General features: G+C 37.4%; 1 protein-coding gene across 2 annotated transcripts in view; it reads left to right on the top strand.

Moving 5' to 3' along the window:
- Nucleotides 1-2977: 2977 nt before the first annotated feature.
- Nucleotides 2978-26815, top strand: part of LOC144972837 (Ig-like and fibronectin type-III domain-containing protein 2) — a 112149-nt gene continuing 88311 nt past the window's right edge. The window contains exon 1 of one of the 2 annotated variants that reach the window (XM_078914542.1): nucleotides 2978-3504. The gene's annotated coding sequence lies outside the window, so the exon portion shown is untranslated. The remainder of the gene's footprint in view (nucleotides 3505-26815) is intronic. The other variant, XM_078914541.1, reaches the window with a different exon arrangement.

A 26815-nucleotide genomic window follows, 5' to 3' on the forward strand; every position in this document is an offset into this window, starting at 1 on the left:
TAATATTCTCTCCTAATAGTTTTCTTTGTATTGCTTTTCCGCAAGTGTTCACAACGTCTTTTGGCTTCTCATTGTGGTCCTTTTATCCCCCATATCTGTTTCCACTCCATTTTGCTCTCTGTCTTTGTTTTGGATTGATATTGCCCAGTCTTTACTTGTTCTGGTAGGGATTATTTGCTGAGAGGAAGGCAGTCAAACCTAACGTATATTGCACTTTCTAAGCTTTTTAGTGTGTTCTACATAGTGGAATTCTTTGCTTTTACATGCAGAGTACGGAAATGTCAAAATAGACACATCGATGGATTGCTCGTGGAATATTCTCTTAATTGATCCAGTCCCCTTTTCAGCTAGCTCTTCAGTTTGTGAGCAATTATCACAATGTTTCGAAGTAGTGACAAATAGAATTACTTTTGATATCACGCATTATAAAATCATCTGTCAAAACATCCCACAAAAAAAAAACAACAAAAAAAAAAACAAAACAAACCTGAGAAATGTTCAGAATCTAGAGGGTCGACTATTCCAGCGAATCTTCATGTATTCAAGATATAATATTATCATATACTTGTGAGACAACACTTTGCCAGTTCTTAACTTGCGATAATATGACCTAAAATGTTGCAAGCGCTTTTTAATTCTGACGAAATTGGACTCATGAGCACATTATGTCTTTCAAGTCAGTCCTCAAACCATACGATCAACAAACCTACCTTAGCCATTACCTATCACATCTAATGGTGCATAAGCCAACAAAAATAATTAAATAATCAAACAAACATAATAACGTGGCTTTTCCTGTAGAGAACCCAAGCCATGTTGAGCCAGGTCAGTAACTCATTTGGTTAGAAAAATCTAATGGCGATTGCATGATGGATTTGGGCAAGGCATTTATTAAAGCACGTTAATCTGACTCTGTTGTCCTAGAAACCAAAGAGGAATGCAATCTCTCTCTCTCTCTCCCTCCCCCCCCCCTCTCTCTCTCTCTCTCTCTCTCTCTCTCTCTCTCTCTCTCTCTCTCTCTCTCTCTCTCTCTCTCTCTTTTTTTTTTTTTTTTTTCTTCTATCCACCACATTATGATATCTTTTTTTTTGTGCCCTGGAAGATAACATTTTCGGTTTGCTCGTACCCGTCGGTGAGATAAAATTGATGAGACGAGTTCCTGTTATTGTTCTCTCGGAAAAAAACATTAATCTTTTTAAATGCACAACATCATTGCAAATCAGTAATGTGTATCTCATGTTAATGTGAACATTTGGATGCACCCCTTTTGGTGGAGGTTCCATGCCTCTTAATGGCTTTTGACAAGAACTTGGATAGTGTTATTGGATATGTGTCTTTTTGAATTGTGTTTGAAGATTTATATGTCTCTTTTTTTTCTTTTTTTTCTTTTTTGTTTGTTTGTTTTTGTTTTTTTTTGGGGTTTTTTTTTTCAATTTATTTTAAATTTCATTATTATTTTTTTTTTGGTTTTGTTTTTTTTTGTCTTGTTAGTTTTTTGTGTTGTTTTTTTTTTCTCCTTTTTTTCCCTTTTTTTTTTTTAAATCTATACACGTAAAACTATGTAAGTACATTTTGATGCTGTCTTTGATTTTGATAAGAAACTCGGGGGAAATCAACATTATCAATAGTTGAAGAAATACATATTTTACTGATTACACGGCCAATTAATAAAATTATAATAAATTCAATTTCAAATCCCTGAAACTATTGCATTCATTATCCACAGACTGTCACATCAATAGTCTCGCTCAATCCTTTGCGTGATTTTTTTTTTTTTAACGAAGGAGGTACCCAGTGACAAAATACATCTATATTAGTCATTAAGGAGTAATGCCCATTGACGTGCACTGCCTCGTCCTACATGTAAAGTGTTGCTGCTGGCTAGGGAACCCTTATTGTGCCCGCTTTGAGCACATTTAGTGGATATTGCACTATATAAATGCTCATTTTTTGTTGTTGTGCTTTAAATGAGTAGGCCTATACTTATATTGTAGGTGTGAAATTAGAACTCGACAACAATAATATGGTCTGCCAGGAGAGGGGGGGGGGGGGGGGGGGGGTAGCCGCTAGACCTACCCATACCAAGCACCCGATGTACTTTGTCGTTTTTTTTATAGCTTGGTATGAGTAGGTCTAGCGGCTCTACTCTTTATTTTTAGTATTTTGTCCATGCCTGACGTCTATATCCGGAAGACGGCAGAGGACGGCAGTGCCGGGTCGTCGGAGTCAGTCTCCTGTGTGGGTTAGCCCTTAACCAGACTATAAACGTTTAAGGTTACACATAGTTTTGTGTGTTGATCCGTAAAACTTCCGGATGGCAATGTTGTGAGCTTCTTAGCCAAGCGCACACTATCTATAGATAGTTCGAAGATGACGTCACTCAGGTCCATGTTATTGTTTTTTGCCATCCGCGTTTATGAGTAATGCTCACTGAACTGTATTAACCCAACTATAAACGTTCATGGATACACACAGTTTTGTGTGTTGGTCCGTTATACTTCCGGATGGCAATGTTATGAGCTTCTTAGCCAAGCGCATAGTCAGATTAATGAAATTTAGTGAGAACTACTTATTAAAATGGCTGACAAGAACAATAACAAAGAGCTGAGTGACGTCAATTTCGTTCCTTCTATATCTATCTAAATATCATTATAGTTCGTCAGTTATTATTATTGTTAGAGTTACTAGTTATTAACGAAAGTTGTTGCTAAGTGACTTGTTAAAATGAAAATTTCGATCCATCTGAAGAAAAAAGATCGGGTGTGTGTGTGTGTGTGTGTGTGTGTGTGTGTGTGTGTGTGGAAGGGGGGGGGGGGGGTAGAAAACCTCTCGTTAACTGAAGCAGTTTATGAGTCAGTATCACGATATTTTGGTACACTGATGAGGGAATAATGCATTGCGGCTCTTGACGACGTCGTTCTTTTTTTTTTCCAATTGCCCGTGTTAAAAGTGATGCTCAGGATCTGTGCAGCTGATTGTTTCGGATTGATGGAAAAATACTGCGCGCGGGAAAAGAGATAACTTGTGTGCGTGTGTGTGTGTGTGTGTGCGTGCGTGCGTGTGTGTGCTGTTGTTTGTTTATTTTTTGTTTGTTTTTTTTTTAATCTTAAACTATGCGTGTAAATTATGACAGAGCGGATGTTTTTACACATGTGACAAACATCAGGTAAAAATTACAGGTGTCGCTCAGAGCGGAAGTTGATTGTATGTAATCAGGAAAGCTCGTTGACCTGACACTTGACATTTGACACGATCACCTAATCTTCAAACAATTGACGGAAACTTTACTGATCTTGAGCTGCAAACTGCAAGTATCGTTATCGAGAAGTGCTAGTCGCACTGATTGAAACATATTGTTGCGGCTTACTGAATAAATTGCCGCATGCTGAAATCAAACAATACTTCTTGATCGATCAACAACATTGAACTTGAACTGATCTGTTCAACAAGTGTCAGTGATAGAGTTATAAAAATTCTGCGACCGTGACTTAACTTAAAGTAAAGGTGAGATCACTTTAATTAAGCCTCGAAATTTTAACGCCTATTTGCTTTCCTCTTGTTTGTTGATTGACTATTTTTTTAACGGAAAAAGGTAAACACAATTGAACGAACTTTCTTTTTTATATTATTATTATCGGGTCGATTCAGTATCCATAAGGAACTCTTTTTTATAGAGAGAGTGAAAAGTGCGACAATCTCGGTTGAATGGAAATAAACTGCTGACCTACTTCCAGATTGAACTCGTGCAGTAACTGACAGCCCGATTCAAAGCTGTAAAAATATTTTGATCGTATTTTTTTTTTAATTTCTGCTTTTATGCAATTAACATAGTTCAAAATATCAAAATAAGAGTGGCATTCAAATCCATTTTTAAATGTCTAAATAGACATGATTAAACGTCACCAAGAGTTCAGTGACACCATGGCTTGGTGGATATAAGCTGTTTGACTCTGAGTTTAAAGGTTCGAGAGTTCAAATCCCGGTAGGGGTAACTTGTTTTTTTTTCCCCATTATTTTTTTTAATTCCTTCTGTCTATTGATATTTTTTAAACTTTTGTTTTTATAATTTTATTTGCTTGTAATATACTTTAATGTTGATATTATACTATTGTACTTTTATTATTATTATTATTATTATTATTATTATTTATTTATTATTATTATTATTATTATTATTATTATTATTATTATTATTATTATTATTATTATATTATTATTATTATTATTATTATCATTATTATTATTATTATTATCATTATTATTATTACTATTATTATTATTATTATTGTTGTTGTAATCGTCATCATCACTATTATGATTATGATGATTATTCTTTTGTAATCAAGTAGTTGGAGTAATTTAATCAGTTATCGATTTATTACGAATATCTTTTATGTGTTATCATCTCGTTGTTGTTTTTCATTATTGTGCTCTTCTATTGTTCATTATTTTTTAAAATCTTGTTTTTTTTCTGTTTGTCTCATTTGTTGTTGTTGTTGTTTTTGTTGTTGTTTTTGTTGTTTGTTTGTTTGTTTGTTTGTTTTGTCATCTAAGGCAAACCGGATTCATTATAAATATGTGGGCAGACTTTCTGCATTTTTTAATTGAGTGATGTACTTCCGTGAATTAATTGCCGTATTATATTAAAATTTACGTGATAATAATAATATTAATAATAATAATGATAATAATAATAATAATAATAATAATAATAATAATAATAATAATAATAATAATAATAATAATAATTTAAATAGATACTGAATATTAGACTACAATTGACATCTATTTACTGAATACACGTGGTATTGTTAGGGGTGTTTCTTTTTTTACGAAACCTGCCAAAACACGCCGATACCCGACAAAGTTATGGGAAGTAGGGAGCAGTGGGGAGTGAACCTGGGACTCAGGGAAGTGTACACCGTTGGGGAGTGAACCTGGGGCTGGGTTTCAGAAAAAAAAAAAAGCAATTACTTTTTTACGAAACCCGACAATATCCGACAAAGTTATGGAAAGAAAGTAGGCAACAGTGGGGGAGTGAACCCGAGACTCAGGGAAGTGTACACTATTGGGGAGTAAACCTAAGTCTATGGTTTTTTGGCGGGTTTTGGCGGATTTCGTAAAAAAGAAATTGCTTCATTCTCGTCTGGTACCCATCTCCCATAGTCCATGGGACTCATTTCCACTGATATCCTCTTCTCACAGTCCCAGGTTCACTCCCAACCGGTGTGCACTTCCCTGAGTCCCGGTTCATTGCCCAATGGTGCCCACTTCCCATAACTTTTGAAAATTTCGGTAGGTTTCGAAATAAAAGTACATTCTGAGCTCACTGTCCACTGGAATCAGCCTCTCGCAGTCCCAGGTTCAATCCTCATCAGTGTCCAAATCCCAGATTCACTCCCCACTGCTGCCTGCTTCCCATAACTTTGTCGGGTTTTGGCGGGTTTCGTAAATAAGTAATTCCCCCTCCCCCTTGGTATTGCTTTTTTACAAAATCCAGAGTCCCAGGTTCACTCCCCACAAGTGTACACTTCCCTGAATATCAGGATCACCCCCCACTGTTGCCTGCTTCAATAAGTTTGTCGGATATTGCCATGTTTTGTCGGGTTTCGTAAAAGAGTAATTGCTTTTATATGAAACTCGCTGAAACCCGCCGAAAACCAGAGTCTCAGGTTCACTCCCCACTGTTTGCCTACTTCCCATAACTGTCGAATATTGCCGGGCTTCGTAAAAAAGTAATTGCTTTAATGTGAAACTCGCTGAAACCCGCCGAAAACCAGAGTCTCAGGTTCACTCCCCACTGGTGTACACTTCCCTGAGTCTCAGGTTCACTCCCCACTGTTGCCTACTTCTCTAAACTTTGTCGGATATTGACGGATTTCGTAAAAAAAGTAATTGCTTTTATGTGAAACTCGCTGAAACCCACCAAAAACTATAGTCTCAGGTTCACTCCCCACTGGTGTACACTTCCCTGAGTCTCAGGTTCACTGCACACTGTTGCCTACTTCCCATAACTTTGTCGGATATTGCCGGGTCTCATAATAAAGTAATTGCTTTTAAGTGAAACTCGTTGAAACCCGCCGAAAACCAGAGTCTCAGGTTCACTCCCCACTGGTGTACACTTCCATGAATCTCAGGTTCACTCCCCACTGTTGTCTACTTCCCATAACTTTCTCAGATATTGCCAGGTTTCGTCGGGTTTCGTAAAAGAGTAATTGCTTTTATATGAAACTCGCTGAAACCCGCCGAAAACCAGAGTCTCAGGTTCACTCCCCACTGGTGTATACTTCCATGAATCTCAGGTTCACTCCCCACTGTTGTCTACTTCCCATAACTTTCTCAGATATTGCCAGGTTTCGTCGGGTTTCGTAAAAGAGTAATTGCTTTTATATGAAACTCGCTGAAACCCGCTGAAAACCAGAGTCTCAGGTTCACTCCCCACTGGTGTACACTTCCCTTAGTCTCAGGTTCACTCCCCATTATTTGCCTACTTTCCATAACTCTGCACCATTTTATTGGGATTTGGCGCATTTTGTAAACAAAAAGTAATTGCTTTTTTTTTTACAAAACCCGCCGAAACCCCAGTCCCAGGTTCACTCCTCACTGGTGTTTACTTCCACGAATCTCAGGTTCACTCCCCACTGTTGCCTACTACCCATAACTTTCTCGGATATTGCCAGGATTAGTCGGGTTTCGTAAAAAAGTAATTGCTTTTATATGAAACTAGCTGAAGCCCGCCGAAAACCGTAGTCTCAGGTTCACTCCTCACTGGTGTATACTTCACTGAGTCTCAGGTTCACTCCCCACGCTTTGCCGCATATTGTCGAGTATCGTAAAAAAAAGTAATCCCCCCCCCCCCCACATTTTTATTGCTTTTTTACAAAACCCAGAGTCCCAGGTTCACTCCCCACTGGTGTACACTTCCCTGAATCTCAGGTTCATCCCTCCCCCCCCCCCTACACACACACACACACACACACACACACACACACACACACACACACGCTGCTGCCTACCTCCCATAACTTTGTCGGATATTGCCGGGTGTCGTCGTGTTTCGTAAAAAGTAATTGCTTTTTATTACGAAACCCGCCGAAACCCAGTCCCAGGTTCACTCCCCACTGGTGTACACTTTTCTGAGTCCCAGATTCACTCCCACAGCTGTCCTCTTCCCATAACTTAGTCAGGTTTCTGAAAAAAAAAACACCGTACAAAAACCACTATTCAGTGTCAGATACTGAATAGTGCAAAACCACTATTCAGTATCAGATACTGAATAGTACAAAAGCACTATTCAGTATCAGATACTGAATAGTGCAAAACCACTATTCAGTATCAGATACTGAATAGTGTTAGCTATCTTTTAATTTGTTATGTATTGTGTATCTAGATTTATTGTTGAGGAAATGTTTAAATTTTTAGTCTCTGCCTTTCTCTACATGGAACCGTTTTGTTTTCAATGTTTTATTTGTGAAGAGTTGGAACTTCATTTACAATCAGGTGAAATCCTACTCATCAAACCTGTTATTTGAAAAAAAAAAAACAATTGCTGAAAGTTCGGGGAAACTTTGTATGATGGAGTTAAACAATTCAGAAAATAACTTCACAAGTGCATTAATACTTAAGACTAACCTTCTTACTCTTACCCTAAGTATGCCCGAAAATAATCATTTTTCACTTCTATTTTTAAAGAAAGCTTCTCCCCGTTCAGATGAGGAATCTAGATCATGTGATTTACATTAATTCGTCCTCTCTTTCTCTCTCTCTCTCTCTCTCTCTCTCTCTCTCTCTCTCTCTCTCTCTCTCTCTCTCTCTCTCTCTCTCTCTCTCTCTCTCTCTCTCTCTCTCTCTCTCTCTCCCTGTGTGTGTGTCTTCCCCTCTCTCTGTATGTCTCTCTGTATGTCTCTCTCTCTCCCTCCCCCCCCCTCTCTCTCTCTCTCTCTCTCTCTCTCTCTCTCTCTTTTTCACTCTCACTCTCTCTATTTAAAGGGAAAAAATTATCCGTCATATTACTTGAAATGATTTGCCTGTTTTTCGAAACAACATGAAGTCTGGTATATTAATAATAGTAATAATAATAATAATAATAATAATAATAATAATTAGAATAATAATTAGAATAATAATAATAATAACAACAATAATAATAATAAGGCCACCTCTATTCGCAGTAGTACTGCGAATATTGATTTCCTCTATTCGCAGTAGTACTGCAAATAATGATTTCCTCTATTCACACTAGTACTGCGAATAGTAGATAGCGGTTGATTTCGTTTTTTGCAGTAGTACTGCAAATAGTAGATAGGGTTAGTATTCGTTATTCGCAGTACTCTATCCGCAATAGTACTGTGATAATGATTTCCTCTATTCATAGTAGTACTGCGAATAGTAGATAGCGGTCGTATTCGTTATTTGCAGTAGTACTGCGAATAGTAGATAGTGTTAGTATTCGTTATTCGCAGTAGTAGTAGGAGTAGATTCATTCATTTCAGTTACGTATTTACAGTATAGTACTGCAAATGCAGGTTCACCTAGAGCTTTATTGAGCGCAAAATATATATAAACTACATTATTATTATTTTAAAAATATTATTATTGTTGTGAAGCTAGAAAGTAATTCGAATGATTGCCATGCAAAATATAGGCTTTATTCAACATTTAAATCGACATGATCTGGAAAGAAATTAAAACACAAAGAGTTAGACAAAACAGTACAGACACAGATCAATTACAAACATAAAGTGACAAATAGAACTATCTCTAAACAGTAAACAATATCATGACATTCTTCCCCCCTTGCATGTGGCAAGAGATTTCAAATTATGCTTCTCTATTTCGTAAACTGTATGGTCTCGTCCGAATGAAGCCACTCTTTCTGGAGTTTGAACAGGATTCGTTTTGTGTAGAAAGCTCATTAGGACTGTTAGGATCAGAGACTGATGGTTCGTCCAAGGTAGATTTTTGCACTTCACCCGCTTCCACAGTTTGTACATCAAGCTGTTCTAGGACAGTTTCAGGTAAAAGATCGTTTCCCACATTCTTTTGAACAGGTTGAAAATGTGGAGTTACGCTCGTGTTGTCAAACGCCATGGGTGATGCTTCGTTGGAGGGTTGGGCAGTAGTCATTTCACCAGCAGGGGCTAAGTGACGCAAAGCCACAGTAGTTTTTTGTCATCAGGAAGTCTGACGTAGGCATAGAGCGGATTAGCGTCCACCAGTTCCACTTTGTCCACCAATGGTTCGTATTTAGAGGCTCTTATGTGACGCCACATCAAAGCAGTTCCTGGAGTAGTCAGCCAGCTAGGAAGTGTTGTACCAGTGCTTGACTTTCTATTGTAGTGGAAGATTCGTTCATGAGGAGTCTCATTTGTCGCAGTGCATAAGATTGATCTAATTGAATGGAGAGAGTCGAGAAGCACTGACTCCCATTGACTAACATGCACACCACATGATTTCAGGGCTAACGTGATAGTTTTTCGAAGGGTTCCATTCAGACGTTCTACTTGTCCATTTCCCCGGGGATTGTATGGAGTCGTTCGGCTTGAGGCGATACCCTTTTTGCACCAGAAATCTTGAAGCTCACTTGACATGAAGTTAGCACCTTTGTCAGAATGTATTGAAATAGGCATTCCAAACAATGAGAACAATTGACACAAGCACTTGATGATAGTTGATGAACTCATATCGGAGCATGGGAATGCAAAAGGGAAGCGAGAATATTCATCAATAACTGTTAGGAGATACCGATTTTTGGACGATGACGGCAAGGGACCCTTGAAATCCACACTCAAATGCTCGAATGGTTGAGTTAGTTGCTTTGACCATTTTGGGGTTCTGCAGTTTGTAGAATGAAGGTTTTAGCTCACGACAAACCCTACAGTTGTTGCAGATTGTTCGTATTTCATCCACGGAATAGGGGAGATTCTTTGACCTGACAAAATGGTTCATCCTTGCAATTCCAGGGTGGCAGAGTGAGTTGTGAAGGCTTTTTAAAGTTTCTAAATCTGAACCAGTAGATGAGCAGAACTCCCTTGAAAATGCGTCAGCCGCTACATTGTCTTCTCCAGGTCAATACACAACGTCATAACTGTAGCTTGACAGTTCAATCTTCCATCTTTGGATTTTATCATTCTTCACTTTTCCTTTTGCAGAATTTCCGTACATAAAGGCAACGCTTTTCTGATCTGTCACAAGTTTGAAATGCTTCCCAAGAAGATAGTGCCTCCACTTTCGAAGGGCTTCCACAATAGCATAAGCCTCTTTTTCAACAGAAGAATGTTTCTTTTCATTGTGGTTCAGAGTTCTTGAAAAGAAAGCCACAGGACGTCCACCTTGATTTAGTGTTGCTGCGATTGCAATTTCAGAAGCATCGGTTTCTACAACTAGAGGAGCGTTGTGGTCATTTGTCACAACAGCAGCGTTTTCAATCTCTTTTTTCAAAAGATCAAACGAGTCCTTGGCTTTTCCTGACAATGGAAATGTGGTATTTTGGACCAGTGGGTGTATTTTATCAGAGAAATAAGGTATCCAGGATGAGTAGTATGCAAACATTCCAATCACTCTCTGTTGAGATTTGATATTGTGAGGATCTGAAAGTTCTCTCAGTGGCGTAATTGGTAAGGGTCTGGCTGAATGCAACCTTTGGACACTTGAAATCCAAGTAACTTGATTTGTCTAACAGACTGGATAGTCTTACTTTCATTGAATGTTATATTATGTTCTTTGGCACACCCGAGAAATTTCACAAGGTTTTCATCATGCTCTTGTTGATTTCTGCCACTTATTGTCACATTGTCTAAGTAAGCAAACGTGTTACTCAGTTTCTCATCTCGAATAATGAAATCAATGATGCGCTGAAAGCAAGCCACTCTGTTAATGACTCCAAAGGGAATTCGCTTGAATTGGTAGAGATTTCCACTGGCCTCAAAAGCCGTATACAGTTTCTCCTCGTCTTTTATTGGGATCTGGTGGTAAGCACTTTGTAAATCGAGGGTGCTATAGACACTGTGGTTTGAAATTGTTTCAATCATTTCATTAATGTTTGGAAGTGGATATGCATCGAGTAGAGTGAAGCGATTGGTGGTCTGACTATAGTCCACAACCATGCATTTCTTGTGTCGCTCGCCATGGAGAATCAGATGGTTCGATCACATCCTCGTCAAGAAGTTTCTGAACCTCAGAGTCAATGAATTTCTTGTCTGGTAATGAAAATCGTCTAGATTTTGTTGCAATAGGTCGGACTTCTGGAAGAAGATTCTTGAAAAGAGAAACAGGTTCGATTTTTGCAGCAGTGAGACTACAAACGGAGAAAGTAGGCTTTGAAACTTTGAAGGATATTTGAACTCCATCATGCTGTTCAAGAAAGTCATGGCCTAAAATCAAGTCCGAACACAACCCTGACAGGATGGAAAATTTCACACTCTCATAGAAACGTCCCTGGTATTCCAAAGAGACAAAACAAAAACAATGACCCTTGGTTGTCCTGGAAAGATTAGTAGACGCCATGGAGATTTCTTTCTTTGATTTGAAAATCTTCAATTGGAGACTTTGTGCGATCTCTGTTGAAATGAAACTCTCGGAGCTTCCAGGGTCTATCAACGCTTTAACGGGTTTGTTAACTCTCTCGAGTTCATATGCATGGAAAATCGAACAAATTTGTTCGATTTTCAATGAGGGTGAACTCGAGAGAGTTAAACAATTTCACTTCAATAACAGCTCTGTAGAGACTAGCGGAAGCTGCGGCTGAAAAGGCTGAACTGAGTGTATTCGGGTCTGCTGCAGATGCATATTTGTTTTTACTTTTTGACTGGCATACCTTTTGAAAATGCCCTTTCTTTCCACAGCGCCTCTCTAGCAGGGCATTTTGAACGAGGATGTCTTTGGTACCCGCAGAAAAGCAATTAGAGTTTGTGACTGCAGAATTGAATGAGTCAAGTTCCTTTTCAGAGGGAAGAGGAGCAGTGCTGCCACATGGCACAGTAGTTGGTGTGCTGTAGTTCTGAGAGTGTTTTTCAGCCATCTCCAAGGATCGAGCCTGTTCAAAGCGGCCATAAGTTCGATTGTCTTATTCTCGAGGAGTCGCTGCCTGATCTGGTTAGAGGAGAGGCCACAAATGAAAGCATCTCGGATAAAGTGATCCCTGTTCTTATCAGCAGTAACAGCTTTAAAATCACATTCTTCGGCAAGTCTCTTCAACTTTTGAAGGAACTGATCGAGGGATTGATCTGGTTCTTGCTTTGTTGTAGCCAAGACGTGTCTCGTAAATATTTCGTTCTTTGGTTTCACGTATATGTTCTTCAGACCGTCAACAGCTGAATCGAATGTAGTACAATCAGCAATATGTTTGAAGACGACAGGATCGACGAAATTGACGCGCAGATTGAGTTTGTTGTCAGCCGCCTGTTCGGGTAACGAAGAGAGAAAGTTGTTGAATGTACAGAGCCAGTGATTCCATTGCTTTTATGCATCAGGCGTATTGGGTTCAGCGCTGAACCGCTCAGGTCGAAGGAATCGTTCCATGTTAAATGTTGAATAAATTATTGTGAAGCTAGAAAGTAATTTGAATGATTGTCATGCAAAATATAGGCTTTATTCAACATTTAAATCGACATGATCTAGAAAGAAATTAAAACACAAAGAGTTAGACAATACAGTACAGACACAGATCAATTACAAACATAAAGTGACAAATAGAACTATCTCTAAACAGTAAACAATATCATGACAGTTACACACACTGTATTATTATTTGTTAAATTCATTTAAAAAAATTATTACAATTACTATTATTTTGCGTTTTATTGTTGATGATGATGATGTGTCTGCTGTGTAGTGATAGTGGTGTGATGTGGTGGTGGTGGTGATGATGTAGCAGTGGTCGTGTGATGATGACTATAAGGATTATGGTGAGGATGTAACTGTGGTGGCAGTTGCTGTAGTTTTGATAACGATGTGGTAGCTGTGGTAGTGGTAGTAATGATGATGACGTGATAGTTGTGCTTGCAGTAGTGGCGTGGTAGCGATGATGACAAGGAGGAGGATGATGATGTAAAGGTGGTGGCGGTTGCTGTAGTTTTGATAACGATGTGATTTCTGTGGTAGTAGTAGTAATGATGATGATGTGATAGCTGTGATTGTAGTAAAGTGACGGTAGTAGCAAAGATGACGAAGAGGAGGATGATGATGTAAAGGTGGTGGTGGTTGCTATAGTTTTGATAACGATGTGGAGGTTGCTGTGGTAGTAGTAGTAATGATGATGTGGTGGTGGCTGTAGTAGTAGGGGTAGTTTATTGATGGTAAGTTCTATTATATTCAGGAGATATGAGTCATGAGCAACAGTGAGAGAGAGAGAGAGAGAGAGAGAGAGAGAGAGAGAGAGAGAGAGAGAGAGAGAGAGAGAGAGAGAGAGAGAGAGAGAGAGAGAGAGAGAACTATTCTCATTAAAGTAAGCTGATAGATTTCAAGATGTGAACCAATGATCAAATCCGAGAAGTGGGGATGGGGAAATTTTCATGGATTGGATTGGGGTAACAAAAACAAAACAAAACACGATCTTGTCAAGTTTCAGTCTTGAAGGAAAAGATGAAACGTTCAAAATCTCAATTCTCAGTCTCACAAAATGTTTCAATCATCCCTCATTTTCTTTCCTTTTCAAACTAACACACTCATTCAACTTCAAGCCAATCGACAATACGCCGTTTTGAACAGAAAATAGTGTTGTGTTCAATGAGGGGACAAAAACTATTTTTCAGAGACGGGAGAGCGCTTCTACTACTGCGAATAGTGGCTCTACAGTGGCCCCACTATTCGCAGTGCTATTGCGAATAAGCACTTTGTAATAATAATAATAATAATAATAATAATAATGACAATAATAATGATATAGTAAGATATTAATTCTGGCACCAGAACTTTTTGTATGGCAAATTTATATTTAACACTCTACAGATCTTTTGTCAAAGTTGTTGATTAATCTTAAGATTTTGACATTCTCTGCTGATCTTCATCTTGAAATAAGTTGCCTCATATTTTTTTTTATTCACAGAGACGTGGTTTCAATATGTTAGGTTCTTGGAAATTATAACAATTAATCAATTCCGCAGATAGCCTTTATAATAGCCCATTGTTACAGATGTAAAGAGAATAAATGACTATCTAATTACCACAAATACGGAACTGTCATTAGTCTTATAACCTTTAAACATTCTATCCGTATTAAAGACATACGAAACCTATTCCATTGTAGTTTGCAACATATTACACAATTTCAACCAATGTGGATTGATTTTTGAAAGTAAACAATCGTTTGCATCAATACCTGTGCCCTTTTGCACTATGAATTAATTTTTGCATCCAAGACACTCAAATTGTTAAGTCTAGCAAATAATATAAAAAAGAATTACGTATTGTAAGTAACCCCATGGCACAGTCAATTTTGAATCTACAATTAAGTTTTTAAAAAGTTTGATCAAGCTCAGAAATCGTTCCAACTCTTCCTTGTACCACAATTCCATGTTGGGTACAAATGAAGAATCATGTGACTGGTCAGTTCATGTGCAACTTTCATCAGGCTTGACATTATTCCTTTTGTGTTTACTATCAGAGAGTTAGCGTAAGTAATTAGGACTCTTATAATGAAGTGACCTGGCAACGAATATTGCAAAATATTTGATAAAAGATTGTAAATCTACAAAAATGAAATGTTGTCAACCCATAAAGGTAATTATGAGAGCAAAATTTCTATAAATGAAAAAGTTACAGAAGATTTTAAATGATGTCTTTCCGCCAACTGCTACAATGCTGATAAAATTCCTCCATGTTTTAAAATTACAAGGGGCAGGTTATAGTTCGTTATTTTTGACCAGATCAGTAATCACTAGTCTGGATACTTTAAAATTCTGAAACTAATACTATGGGAGAAATCCTATTATAATCAGATATATAAGAGGTATTTTTCACTAAACACTTATTACCCAGAACATTATCTACATGGGACCCTGATATAGTTTTAGGCTACCTGAGGAAGAAAGCTCCATGCAAAGCTCCTAGCTTCAAAGACCTTAGCTCTAAAACTATTATGTTAATGTTACTTAAAGCAGGACAAAAAGTCGAACTATTATAGCATGTCAAAAAGATGAGATTGAAATGATGTTAAACAAAGTTCAGGATTCAGACCCTGCAAAAAACATACACCATCCCAGCATTTAACTGCCCTTTCACTAAAAGCCTATCCTCCAGACAGAAGAGTTTGCTCAGTTACATTCTGCAGAGGTGGACCAAAAGCATGATGCAGTAAGCAGGCATTGACACCAATAATAAGCCTCACTCTGCACAGTCAGTATCCACCAGCCTGCTAAGGGTGTACCATTGGATGCAATGATGGCTGCAACTAATTGGAGAACAGTTACTATTTTTACAAAATTTTACCACAAAAAGTTTTAAAGATAATTTTAAAAAGTAGCTAGCATCTGCCTTTGTTTCATTATTTTTTGCCCAAGAGTTGCCATTAATTGTCCATTTCTCATAACCCCAATTCACTTCCCACTAGAGTCCATATCCAGTGGTTCCATGTTTACTGACTAGTGCTGTCCACTAGAGCCGTGATTTCCCCCGAGATGTTAAACGATGAATACTTCCGTAAGTTGCCGAAACCTATTCGTATACATGAATACTTCTGACCAAAAGTGAAAGTGAGGCAAATTTTCCTCTGATTTTTTTTTTAAAGCAAGCATTTTAAAAATTGATAATATCAAATTAATCAATTAAGGAGGAGGCACCGGTGTAAGATAAAGAACTGAACAAGTGTGTATGAAAGGTGCCAGACAATGCAAGAAAGAAAAATACCAACAAAAAAAAACACCACAAAAAATCAGTCGACCTCCCCAGTCGATTTCAACTGATGTTTGGGAGAGAGAAATAATTGAACAAAATCAACCAAAGGATACAGCTGGCAAACAAGTTGCTCATCGAAGCACATCTACGACTAGGGTTGTCGGGACAGCATAGCCATGTACGAGTATATCATCATTTCAAGAATTTGTCAATCATTTGGAAAAGTTTTGGAGGCATAGGAGAAAGATTCAATTGACTTTTTGCTTATTTTAAAGTGCAACCAGCATGGTGAATTCTTTAAAATGCTTCGCATAAATGCAATAATATAAGCACCAGTCTAATTATACACAATCGTTCAAAAGGATGATTGACAGATAGAGAATGTTATCTTTTATAACAAAACACACATGGCCGACATACAACTGCCTCCCTCATGGAAAAGGACTAGCAAGGGTTAGGGAAAGCCCTGGGCGTCTAATTCCAGAACATGGCCAGAAAGCCAATGGAAATGGAGGGCATATTTTGTTGTTGTTGTTGGTATCAGCATAACTTAATAGATTGGATACAATTGTATCGTTTAACATTTTGTTAAAATTTTCATATCAACCATTCTTGTAAATCGCCACTGAACATGTTAGGAGGAGATTGGCGCTCTATAAATTTTGTTTATAATTTATTTGTTCTAGTTTTAAGCAAATAATGTTAAAGCTCTCTAAGGGCATTCCTCCTTCAGAGCCATGAGCCCCATGGAGCCGGAGTTTATCCCGGTTTCTGTAGTGTGAAATGGACTATAGCAATTGCTTGCTATCCTTTGGATAGGACGCTGGTCGGACTCCTTGACTGAGAGGGAAACAATGAAATGCATAGTGTTGGTTTTGGGAGATGATATTTTTTTCTCCTTGTAAATCATCTCTCTGTTATTCATTGTTATATTTGTTGTTGTATAATTTAAGCATTTGAGTGTATTCCTCTTAATCAGACCCTGTGCTTGTGTCTGGATGAGACTTTTAGGTGATCTCAAACTAAGTATTGATGGTATGCTCTTGGAATCACATTTGTTCCCTATTTGTACCATTTCCTTTTATCATACTTTGTGTGCTTTAATTGTAATATAGAATTATTATTTTTTCTATCCCAATTTCTTCCTTTTTACTGGCGCTGAAATGACCTAAATGTGTCGTAAGTACCGTAAAACCTTTAAAAACAAAATAAAAGCAATAAAAAAGTACAGATTGCTTAACACAAAAGTTTCAGACTTAAAATCCTTCTACAGCTAAGAACAATAACAACATGACAACAAAAGAATGGAGACGATAATATAATAATGATTTCTTCTGTCTGATCGGATTTTAACTTCAAGAATTATGTATTTCTTTTACTTATTGGCTGAGATGCGGTGATGTGTTCTGAGCCCGAAAACATTTCGTGTTAAATTCTTTATTTGACGGTTTTATGTTAATATTTGTTCAATACTTTTACACTCCATCGCTGCTAACAGCTTAGTATTCACTTTTACTTACTTAATGACTTAATGGTTACCTATTTAAAATGAATATTCATGTCCTTCCTTGGGATCTTGTAATATGCCTTTAACACATTCAACGAAGCTGTTAAATCTTTTGACATTTGACCCTGGCTAGGACACAATATTAATTATCATTTGCCTTGGGTTGGTGGACCTTGCCGAAATATGTAGTAATGAATTAGTTACCCTAAAATTACAATATTGTCTTCTCTTGCCACTGAAAGTACAGCCAAGCCATCAGTGTGTGACTGTGGATATTTAAATTTAAATATAATTTAATTTCACGTGACCTGTCATTTTGGTGGTGAATTATTGTTTTATTATTCATCTCCTCTCTCTCTCTCTCTCTCTCTCTCTCTCTCTCTCTCTCTTCTCTCTCTTCTCTCTCTCTCTCTCTCTTTCTCTCCATCTCTCTTTTATCCTCTCTCAACTCTCTATCTATTTTTCCTCTCCCTCTCTCTCTCTCTCTCTTCTCTCTCTCTCTCTCTCTCTCTCTCTTTCTCTCTCTCTCTCTCTCTCTTTATTTATGGTTGTGTGTGTGTGTGTGTGAGAGAGAGAGAGACGTTGTGTGTGTTTGAGCTGATGAGTCCTGCACATAATTTAGGTTTCAAACGCCGTCAGATACCCTTAGAAGCTTCAAGCCCCCTGACTTTAGCCGTCCTTCTACTTCCTTTCTTCCTCCTCCTCCACCTCCTCCTCCTCCTCCTCTTCCTTCTTCTTCTGCTGCTGCTGCTGCTGCTGATGCCGGTCAAACTGAATATTGTTACAATAAGGGTGTTTCAAACTTAATGTCCTTATGGAGATCTTGGATATCACAAAATTTGTTTAACATAAAATACATTTATTTAGCAAATAATATATTTAGAACAATTGGGAAAAACAGTTACATATGTTTTAACAGAAAAAGCACTTCCACTAGTATATGGTGATTTTTATTCCAGGAGATGCTCGAAATGACCTTTTTTTTTTTTGCGTCCCACACATTTGCGTATTCTTGTGATGAAATGATGTTTGGCTCTCTCACAAAGCTACGGGTTAATAACCTTTACTAGTTGTTCCACTCGATGTATCAATTCATAAAGACTCTGGAATCTTGCACCTGGCATTTGGTCTTTTAATATCTTACCTTACCGGAATTCCGTCTCTCTACAGAGGTTTAATGTCATGAAACGCCATTCGTCGGGTCGCTCTATTGACCAATGACAACGTTAAGAAAATTGATGTTCCAGTTAGATTTTTAAAAATTGTACTTCACCGCTGAACCAAATGGTCCTCAAAAATTCGTTCTTCCCTATGTTTGTTAGAAACTTCTGAAGTGAATCCTTGATGAATCGAAACACGATAGGGCTTCATTTTTATATTGATTTTTTTCCTTCTTTTTATACGATATGTTGGGCTGTTTGACAAGCCCAGTTCATGAGATCGTGTATGTGCAGACTTTTTCGGTCTCCTCGACAGAATTTTTAACTCTTGCCACATTTTCGTCAGTGCGTGCTCTTTCTAAGCTGGTAACCCCCTTCTTTGAATGGCTTCCAGAGAGACAAACACTTTGCCTAAAATTTTCTCAGCATCTTCTTCTTATTTTGATTGTATTGGCAGGCGGTACATGTAATTTCAATCTAAAATCAATTCGGTACTTCCTCCAAAATTCAGGCTGAACTTTACTTGGTAGATTCAGATGCAGGTATCTTTCAACACAATATACTTTTTCTGGTGATGTCCAAGACATGACTATTGTGTCGGTAGTTTTTACAGTAACAACACAATTTTGACGCAGGTTGGCTTCCGAATGTTCATATTTACTTATTTTCAAATTTGATGCAAATTGGTTTATAGATAATGAAGCTTTAGAAAATGTGATGAGGGACATTAAGTTGAAACAATAAGTAAGTAGACGCACACGTAAAAATGTGTATTCCAAATACCTAGCTAAAACATCCGAGAGGCCTCGACAACATTCTTACTTAATAAAAGCACGTAAGGTGGTCCTCTATCCCCTAATGTATTATGTTTTCCGATTTGCTTTCTGTCTTGGATTGAGATTGCTTGGTTTTGTCCTGGTCCTTGTCAGAGTCCTTAACTGATGGTGAAACAGTCAAAGGTTCATTATTAGTTTTGGGAGATTATATTTTTTCCTTGTAGACCATCTTTCCATTATAATATATTGTTAGTTATGTATTATCTTTTGGATATATTCTGTAAACATTTGACTGTACCCTATTCCTCTTAGTGAGATCCTGTGCTTATGTGTGGATGAGACTTTTAGGTGATCTCAAACTAAACACATTGATGGTGTGATCTTGGAACCTACATCTGTTCCCTATTTTAAACAAACCCCCTATGTCTTACTTTTTCTTTGGGGCTTTTAATTATAAATCTAGACTTTGTTTTACTATTCCATTTTCTTCTTTTTACTGGGGCTGATGTGACCTAAATGTGTCGCAAGCGCCGTGAGACCCTTAAAACAAAACAAACATACGCTGGCCCACAATCGGATCGTATTTAGAAATAAGAAATAATGATAGTTATCAACAATAAAATGAGGAAAATGGAAAGATTGATAGCCTGATTACTCTAATTATAGTCCATTTGCCCTCTTCTTGTTATTGATATAGATAGTGTCATTTAAACACGTTTTAAAGGGGAAAAAAAAAGTTCCAAATCTTAGGTCCAAGTTTTGAAAAGATGTCTTCGAAAATTCCGTTTCTTGTAAGTGTGATAAATATTGTCATTGAGGAGAAAGTCTTGCTGAATTTCGTTATTCGTATTATTTTGGTGGCTTTTACCAGAATGACGCGGGTCTTATTTTGAGTTTTGCATGGTTGATTTCAGGAGGCCATCAGAAAAAAAAAAATAAACTCAACGAAGATTCTGATATTTTCCTTGAACTTTGGGGGTGACAAAAAAAGGGATAAAATGCACGATTTTAACAATTTATTGATGCATATCATTTTCAACAGAGAGCTACAGAGAATGGGCAACGTGGCTCAGTAGTCCTGCCTTCGCTTCGTACCCGAAAGGTACCGAGTTAATCACTCTGCGTACTCTGAAAAAAATAAAAAACGTTTTAAAATTTTGTCCAGAAAGTCGTCCTTCAATCATCGATCGATTAAAATTACTTTCATCTTATTGAAAATTCGAAGGAAGTCCCATGTTTGAGAGTTTTTGACAAGATGAGGGCTGTTTTGATCTATCTATAATTTGAAGGAAGAGTTTATTTGCCAAAATTATTCATAGTACGAGAGCTGTCGCCGGATAATTTGAAATCACATTCTTCCTGAATAGAACAGATGCCGTTTATTGCAATAATCCGAAAATCTCGCTTAGAGATTAAAAAAGGACTTATTTATCCATTTAGATATTTTCATAGTCAAAATTGTTCAAATGTTTTAACCGTGTTTGTTTTGTTTTGTTATCGTTTTCCCGAGAAGTAGCCAATAAGAATTGAGTCACATTTTTTACAACCTCTTATTAATTAATTGGCACCAAGCCAAATCTTTCTCCCATAGTGGGCAGGGAGGTACATGCTGTGTCTTCTATCCCCCCATACCCGTTTCTCAATTGTTTCCTGTCATTGTCTTGGAATGAGATTACTTAGTTTTGTCCGATCCTTGCCGGAGCTTCTTGGCTGGGAGGGAAACAGTCGAATGTATAGTTATAGTTTTGGGAGATGATATTTTTTTCCTTGTAAATCATCTCTCTATTATGCATTGTATTATGTTGAGTTTACATATTATATTAAATGATTGGTAAACATTTGAGTGTATTCCTCTTAGATGGGACCTGTGCTTGTGTCTGGATGAGACTTTTAGGTGATCTCAAACTAAGTGCATTGGTGGTCTGCTCTTGGAATCTACATCTGATCCCTATTTGTTCCCAGTTCCCCTATGTCTTACTTTTTCTTGGGTGCTTTTATTGTAATTCTATAACTTTTTACTATCCCATTTTCTTCCTTTTTACTGGCGCTGATATAACCTAAATGTGTTGCAAGCGCCGTAAAACCCTTAAAAACAAAAACAAAAACAAGCCAAATCTTTCTCTTTTATTCCTAACATGGTATCATCATAGAGCCTTGGTTTCATTTAACCTTAAGATAAGATCAGCTTCGATGGTAATCGTTTTGAATTTGTGCGAGTCCATTTGCAACGCGCCAGTGATTAAACATACATATTTTGTGAGGCTGAAATAAGCCTCCCATTTTGTGGAGCCAGCCGTGAAAACCACTTCTATCATCTTCAACATGCAGTTAAATTTAAAAACAAGGGAATGCGAAATTAAAATTTCTTCATCATGACAATGATATTATCGTTTAATGCTTTTGTGTTTGCATTTCCTGCAGTCGCGCGCGCGCGCGCGCGCGCGTGTGTGTGTGTGTGTATGTATGTGTGTGTGCGCGCGCGCGTGTGTTTGAAATACATCATCGTGTATTTTATCCCATTGGATAAATATTAACATAAGTAACAGTTGCAATGCAGTAACATGCAGATTTCGATGGTTATGTATCAAGATTTCATTGAGTAACCACAATAATATAATATTTTTTAGATTTAGTATTCTTTTCATTTGTCACCAGAAAAATGAATCATATTCTAGCTCATATTTCTTTTCTTTTCATTTTTGCAGACATTTTTATCCTTTTGTATTTGTGCTTTAACAAAACTATATATCACTGCCTTTAATTAATATTCATCTTCACTCAAGTCGATTTGGTGGGGATGGGGGTGCGTGTAAATCCGACGTGCCCACGATTCACAATATTGTGCATTCTCAGTTTTCATAAATGATTGTCTGCTCCTACAACTGTTTTCTTGGAGATTAATTCGAAAATTTAATTTTGCAACACTTATAAATTGCACAATAATGTATATTCGAACATTAATGAATAAAGGTACCTCATTTCAGAGGAGAAAATACAAAACAACAAAAAAAAAACGTTTCGGTTCTCTTGGCCTTCGTCAGGAGACAAATAAATAAACACAAACAATTATGGTTAAATGCTGTGGCATTGAGATAAGGGTACAGAAGGATAAAAAAATTGTGGTAAATTAGCAAGTGAGCAGTTTAACTGAATGAGTGAATATGGTTTTTTAATAAGGGATGGGGGAAGGGAGGGGGGGGGGGGGGGGAGGGTTGTTCTGTTTTTAAAAAAAATTGATTGTTTGTTTTGTTTTTGTTTTGTTTTGTTTTTTGTTTGGGGGGGGGGGGGGGGGGTTAGTTTTTTGTCGTTTCCACATATGAGAGTCACCTTCCCTCATTTTTATTTCTTTCTAACTTGACTGCCTCATTTAGGTAATTTAGCTATTGGTGCATATTCCATGTCATAGCTGTATGTATAGCTATTCCATGTCATAGCTGTATGTATAGCTATTCCATGTCATAGCTGTATGTATAGCTATTCCATGTCATAGCTGTATGTATAGCTCTTCCATGTCATAGCTGTATGTATAGCTATTCCATGTCATAGCTGTATGTATAGCTATTCCATGTCATAGCTGTATGTATAGCTATTCCATGTCATAGCTGTATGTATAGCTATTCCATGTCATAGCTGTATGTATAGCTATTCCATGTCATAGCTGTATGTATAGCTATTCCATGTCATAGGTGTATGTATAGCTATTCCATGTCATAACTGTATGTATAGCTATTCCATGTCATAGCTGTATGTATAGCTATTCCATGTCATAGCTGTATGTATAGCTATTCCATGTCATAGCTGTATGTATAGCTATTCCATGTCATAGCTGTATGTATAGCTATTCCATGTCATAGCTGTATGTATAGCTATTCCATGTCATAGCTGTATGTATAGCTATTCCATGTCATAGCTGTATGTATAGCTATTCCATGTCATAGCTGTATGTATAGCTATTCCATGTCATAGCTGTATGTATAGCTATTCCATGTCATAGCTGTATGTATAGCTATTCCATGTCATAGCTGTATGTATAGCTATCACAGAGAAATTTTACATGAGTGAAATTTTGCGTGCACATTTGAACATTTAGTCAGATAATTTTGGTGACAATGCAATAGATTACTTTTTTCCTTTCTAGCCTATAAATAATGGCCGCGCTCTTCTGTCAAAATGCAGCGTTCAGTAGCTAATGATGATGATGATGATGATGATGATGATGATGATAATGATGATACATTTAATAATGATGATGATCGTGTCCCATGCACATCGTTCATACACGCTGGAAATATTTAACATATATTTAACAGCAATTGATTGGTTGGAAAGCTCTTTGCAATAATAATCCGTCTTTCACTTGCTTGTAAACTTTGTGACCACTCGTTCAATATTTTAGGAACCATTAAGATCATAACTGAACAATGAGTCTAATGATTTAAGAATATTGTTATGACTGTTCTTTTTTTTTTCTATCTCTTTGTAAATTTAACAGTTAACAACCTGCCCCAAATAATATTTCTGTATTTCGACATTACCAATGGCAATTCATAGCCCTATGAGCTATAAATGTCCGTGTCATATTCCTCTACACACAAAGTCTAATACTCCTTTATTCTTGTACTTCTTTCCTAGCACAATAAAATGGTTTAAGTGATGTTTTATGTCAAAGCCGGAAAAGAAAAATTGATTTTTTAAATGATAGATAGACGGACCCTTGGATTTGGTTACAAAACTAGTCATGATTCGTCGTCCATGGTTGACCTACCCTAGCTATGCGATATAAGCCAAGTACATACGTATCGCTCGAGTTGAATGGACCATGAAGGGGCGACGTGTCCCGTAATATCACATGATGACCTGGGAGCCTTGCAGACCATTTCTATGTCGCGCGTGTAAAATAGGGAACAAAAGGGAGCCTTGCAGACCATTTCTATGTCGCGCTTGTAAAATAGGGAACAAAAGGGAGCCTTGCAGACCATTTCTATGTCCCCCCATGTAAAATAGGGAACAAAAGGGAGCCTTGCAGACCATTTCTATGTCGCGCTTGTAAAATAGGGAACAAAAGGGAGCCTTGCAGACCATTTCTATGTCCCCCCATGTAAAATAGGGAACAAAAGGGAGCCTTGCAGACCATTTATATGTCGCGCTTGTAAAATAGGGAACAAAAGGGAGCCTTGCAGACCATTTCTATGTCCCCCCATGTAAAATAGGGAACAAAAGGGAGCCTTGCAGACCATTTCTATGTCGCGCTTGTAAAATAGGGAACAAAAGGGAGCCTTGCAGACCATTTCTATGTCGCGCTTGTAAAATAGGGAACAAAAGGGAGCCTTGCAGACCATTTCTATGTCGCGCTTGTAAAATAGGGAACAAAAGGGAGCCTTGCAGACCATTTATATGTCGCGCTTGTAAAATAGGGAACAAAAGGGAGCCTTGCAGACCATTTGTATGTCGCGCTTGTAAAATAGGGAACAAAAGTGTGATTTCAAATTACTGGTTCCAATCTCATCGGAAGTGTAAAACTAGTCTAAATCAATGCAGGTCGCCAATAAGGGTCATCGATCCTCGCTCTTTTACGCCCCATAATCCCAAGAATCTGCCTATACATTCTGCTACTAAAATAATTATAACTATTCACTCCGGAGGACTGGTTACAGACTTCTAAAGAGTTTTGAACTGGAAAAGAAGAAGGTGTGCCCTATTCGCCGCCTTGATAAACCGTCATGTGGTGTAAGACGAAAGAAAACATTAGAAGCTGCTGCTGCCTTGTAGAACTAAATGATAGACGGATAATCCACTATAGCTATCTGGGTGGAACCTTTGACCTCCCATGGTGGGCAGGAGGTCACGCGGTATCTTCTATCCCCTTATTTCTGTTTTCCGAGTTGCTTTCTGTGTCTTGGAATGAGATTTAGAAACTTAGCCCTGGCCGGATTCATTGGCTGGGAATAAAACAATCAAATGTATAGTCATGGTTTTGGGAGGTGATATTTTTTCCCTTTTAAATCAACTCTGTTATGTACTGTTACATTTTCAAAAATTTTTGTTATAAAAATATATTGGCTTTTAAACATTTGAATGTATTCCTCTTACTGGGGACCTGTGTTTGTGTCTGAAAGAAACTTTTAGTCAAACTAAGTACTTTGATAGTGTGCTCTTGGAATCTACATCTGTTCCCCATTTGAACCAGTCCCCTTTGTCTTACTTTTTCTCGTGTGCTTTCAAATTGTAAATCTAGAATATTTGACTATCCCATTTTCTTCCTTTTTCCTGGCGCTGAAATGACATAAATGTGCCGCAAGCGCCGTAAAACCCTTCAAAACAAAACAAATCACTACACCTATCTTATCCTTTGAGACCGACGTTCACTTATTTGCAGGTCTGATAACCCACTTCATTGTGGGCTCATCCTTGCAATGGTATTCTCAAATGACGCAAAATATTGTCCATTAATGTCAAACTAGGCCCATAATTACATTCGGATGCAAGACCTGCATATATGCACATGTCGTTTGAGACCCATCGTCTTATGTCGGAGTTCTTTAGATGCTAAGAATTAAATTCATAGTCAATAATATGAGATGGGTGAAGTTTATAATTAGGATAATGAAGATATTGTCTTAAGCTGGCAAAATTAAAATTCTACATTTCGGGTTATTGTACATTTAAATTCACTCCTCGGCATCTGGTTCAACCCAACATAATACCATTTTGAGAAGATATGAGACATTTGGGCATCTTTATTTGAACTAGCATCGAGGGAATGCAGTGAAGCGATCGGTTGTCACGAAATTCTTCCCTAAATATTATAGATAGATCTAGCTACGCGGTTAACGTTACACGTATATATATATATATATACATATATATATTAAAATATATATATATATATATATATATATATATATATATATATATATATATATATATATAATATAATTAAAGTTAAAGCGTGTTATGATACAAATATGGAACAAAGAGTTCTCGACACACACACACCCACACACACATACACACACGCACACACACACACACACACACACACACACACACACACACACATATATATTATATATAATGTATTGGCTTGTGAACGAGATTTTATGGCTCTGTGCCAGAAACAAAACACGATCTTGGTAGACAATTATTCCTCTATTCTAAATTGATAGGGCCATTCTGTTGGTCTTACAAACAGTTGTGGGTCTGAATTGACGAAGGTTTTGTTGCTTTTTTAAAACATATTGTTTTGATTTGTTTTGTTATTTTTTTCCTCCTTTTTTGTTTGAGGGGAAGGGGAAGGAGGAATAAAAATACGTTTGAACATGAATGTTTTTTATTTTTTCAATGTATGAACGGGAATAATTCATTTGTATTCTGCACTTTTTTTCAGAGCTTCTACATGCGGAATATATTTATATTATTCTTACACTCTTGCTTTTTGAAATTCCGGACTCTTTCCCCCTTCTTCCTCTCCCCCCCCCTCTCTCTCTCTCTCTCTCTCTCTCTCTCTCTCTCTCTCTCTCTCTCTCACACACACACAGACA

Source organism: Berghia stephanieae, chromosome 5 (assembly GCF_034508935.2).
Source record: "Berghia stephanieae isolate SIO BIC M18660-M18661 chromosome 5, UCSD_Bste_1.3, whole genome shotgun sequence".
In the NCBI taxonomy this organism is placed as follows: Eukaryota; Metazoa; Mollusca; class Gastropoda; order Nudibranchia; family Aeolidiidae; genus Berghia; species Berghia stephanieae.